We start from the raw sequence: 3,820 nt of genomic DNA, 5'->3' as shown, positions 1-3,820 counted from the left end.
ATGATCTGTATAAATAATTACCTTTAAGCATATTAGGTATGACCTGAACTTGTCGAATGCAAACACTACTGCTAGCATCTCCTTCTCGGTCATGGTGTAGTTGAGTTAGGCACCACTCAAGGTTTTAATTGGATAGTATATTGAATGCACGACTTTATCTTTTTGCTTCCGAAGAACTGCTCCCACAACATAGTCTCTTGAATCACACATCAACTCGAATGGTTTCTCCTAGTCAGATGCAACTATGATGGGTGGAATCACCAACCTTTTCTTCAACTCTTCGAAAGCTACTGCAATCATCAGAAATCACAAAGGAGTGATCTTTTTCAAGCAATTTCAAAAAAGGGTTAGCAATTTTGGAAAAATCCTTTATAAATTACCTGTAGAATCCAGCATGACCAAGGAAAGTTCTTATTGTTTTGACAGAACTGGGCGGTGGCAATTTCTCTATCACATCTACTTTAGCACGGTGGACTTTTATACCCTTCTGTGACACTAGGTGTTCCAATACTATACATTTATGTACTATGAAATGGCACTTTTCCAAGTTTAGCACCAGATTAGTCTCAATAGACCTCTTCAACACTCTTCTAAGATTTATAAGGCAATCATTGAACGAGTTCCCCACCACTGAGATATCATCCATGAAAACCTCTATTATATCCTCTACCATATTAGTGAAGACGGCCATCATGCATCTTTGGAATGTAGCAGGTGCATTGCATAGGCTAAACAACATTCTCTGGAAAGTATAAATGCCATATGGATAAGTGAACAATATTTTCTCTCTATCCTCAGGGGCAGTAGAGATATGGTTGTACCTTGAGTACCCATCCAAGAAGCAAAAGTGGGACCTCCCTACTAATCTATCTAATATTTGATAAATGAACTGCATGGGAAAATGGTCTTTTCGGGTGGCCTTGTTCAATATCCTATAGTCCATATAGATTCGACATCCCATGATTGTTCTTTTTGAGATCAACTTGTTGTTCTCATTTTATACCATAGTCATTCCACATTTCTTTGGAACACATTGAACTCGGCTAACCCAGTTGCTATCTGAGATGGAAAAAATGATTCCCGCATCTAACCACTTGATCATCTCTTTATTCACTATATCTTTCATATTTGGGTCCAGCCTTCTTTGATGTTCTCTGGAAGGCTTGTGCCCATCTTCCAGTAGAATCTTATGCATACAAAAGCCTAGGTTGATACCCTTTATGTCTTCTATAGTCCAACCAGTTGTAGTTTTCCACTCCTTTAGAACCTGCAAAAGTTATTCTACCTACACATCTAACAAACCATATGAGATAATAATATGTAAATTCGAGTTAGGTCCCAAGAAGGCATACCTGAGGTGAGATGGGAGCGGTTTTAGCTCCAACAGTGGTGAATTTTCAATTGATTGGTTAGACGGAGTGGTCTTTCTTTCTTTTAAGTGTAAAGGCTCGAATTCGAGCTCTCTTTTCCAGTACAATTGGCCTTTAGGAGCCAAAACCCACTCCACTAAGTCCCCACCGTCTACCTCTTCTAAGTTCATGATACAGGCTGTTAGAGGGTCTTTTGCGGGAAGTGTCTCATCTTCCTTCTTCATGATCACATCTACTGCTTCAATTATAGAGCTATTAACAAACTCACTGGGTTGCCTCATGGACCTTTGCAAATTAAATGTATTTCTTCATTATATTATTTAGTCTCATTTTTAGCTCCCTAGTTTCACAGTTAATCAGAGATCTCCCCATGGCCAAGAGTGGCCTACCCTAAATTATGGGAATCTCCTCATTAACCTGGCAGTCAAATGACAAAATCTGCTGGGAACACAAACCTCCCAACCTACACAAGTACATCGTCAAGTATACCTGATGGCTTCTTTATCATTCGGTCAGCTAGTTGTAGTAACATATATGTGCACCTTGATCTTCCAATGCCTAACTTGTTATAGATAGACAAGGGCATCAAATTTATACTCTCCCCCAAATCACACAACACTCTGGCGAATGCATATCTGCCTATAGTGCATGAAATTGTGAAACTCAAAGGTTCGGATAGCTTCTCAGCTACAGGTCTTGTAACAACAACACTACAAATCTGAGTCAATGTCATAGTGGCCAGGTCTTGAAAGTCAAACTTGTGATACATCAAGTCCTTCATCATTTTTGCGTAACCTGGAATCTCTCAGAAGGCATCTATCAGTGGAATGTTCACCTGAATCTGCTTTAACATCTCCATGAACTTTTTGTACTGATCAACTTTATGATATTTAGCCAACCTTTGCGGGAAGGGTGCTGGAGGTTACTTCTTTCTTGTGACTTGAGTCGATTCCTACTCAAGCATTTTTTGATACTTTCTCTTGCACTTGCTTTGTTTCTTTTGCAACTTCCTTGTCCTTGCTTGTTTCCTCTTGCGCATGTTGTATTGTTACCTCGTTAAATCAGTTGACTTATCTACCTCAAATGGTACTGGCATAAGTGTTGCAGTTGGTCATCTATCTCGAGCAATTTCTTGCTCCAGATCTAGATCTCTACCATTTCTGATACTTACAGTCATCAACTATTTTGGTCCTCGATCCTTTGGATTGATGTTTGTGTCTGCAGACAATATTCCTTGAGGACAATTATTTAGAGCCATATAGATCTGCCCCAGTTAAATTTTAATACCCTTGATAGTTGAGTCATGCGCCACTACCAACCTTTTCTTGCATCTGGTAGACCTTTTCTTCTATCTTCCTATTAGACCCAATGATTTGTTGCATCATTCCTTTAATTTCGGACAACCCATCATCTTTTTTCACTATCTGTTGTTGTTGAGGTTGTTGATAATGTTAGTTGTTGATTCTGTTGATTGTATCCTTGTTGCCTTTAATAAGGCACAACTTGACCTTGTGGTCGCATAACTCCAGGATTTTTATTATTGTTATTGTTATACTGTTGTTGTGTTGGCCTATACTGCTGATTTTGTTGTCCTCAATTCTAACTACCTTGTCTCTCGCCCCCAAAGGTTGCTCAAATAGTTCATATTTTCTTGGTAGTTTTGGTTGTCACTTTCACTGCTCCACAAGCATAGATATAGTTGGTTAATGCATGGTATGCATAATTCTCTAGTAGTCGTATCAACTATGTGTACCATCTTCTGGCCTAATTTATCAATCTTCTTAGTGAGGATACTTATATGAGTATCAGAGTGGCCATATTCTCGGCTATGGAGTTATACGGGTCCAGAGCTACTGAGTGAACTACAAGAGTGAGTGCAGTGTCTCTTGTCATCAATCTTGAGTTTTGAGCCATTTTATCAAGTAGGACCTTACACTCTCTAAACGATTTACTCAAAAATGTGACACCTGCTGAAGCATCAACGTTGGCCTTCAAGCTATTTGCCAATCCCATATAAAAATTTTGTCCCAATATCTGATCTGGAATGCCATGGTGTGGATACTTAAACAACATCCCCTTGAACCTCTCACACATTTCTTGTAATGTTTCAGCTGGTTTCTGCCTGAAGCTCAATATTTCATCAACTCGCTTTGTAGTCTTATTAGGTGGGTAGAACTTGTTCAAAAATTGCTTGACTCATTCCTACCAAGTAGTGATGGAGTTTATGGGGAGCAAGTTAAGCCAAGTATGAGCCTCCCCAATCACTGAGAATAGAAACAATAACAGTCTGATTGATTCTGGTGTCACATTCGATTGTGTTTGAGTGACACAGATTAACAGAAAACTTTTCAGATGTTGTTGTGGATCTTCAATGTAAGACCCGGAGAACAATCCATTATTCTACAACAGATGTATCATGTTAGTTGTAATTTGAAAGGAATTCGCTTGTA

At 39.0% G+C, this 3,820-nt stretch overlaps 1 non-coding gene across 1 annotated transcript; it reads left to right on the top strand.

Moving 5' to 3' along the window:
* The first annotated feature begins 3,414 nt into the window (after positions 1–3,414).
* LOC117274766 (small nucleolar RNA R71) lies at positions 3,415–3,521 on the top strand. Its single transcript, XR_004504957.1, has one exon. It is a non-coding gene; the product is annotated as a small nucleolar RNA R71 (small nucleolar RNA).
* Positions 3,522–3,820: the final 299 nt, after the last annotated feature.

Source organism: Nicotiana tomentosiformis, chromosome 6, assembly GCF_000390325.3.
Source record: "Nicotiana tomentosiformis chromosome 6, ASM39032v3, whole genome shotgun sequence".
NCBI lineage: Eukaryota > Viridiplantae > Streptophyta > Magnoliopsida > Solanales > Solanaceae > Nicotiana > Nicotiana tomentosiformis.
This window is presented reverse-complemented; position numbering and strand designations above follow the sequence as displayed.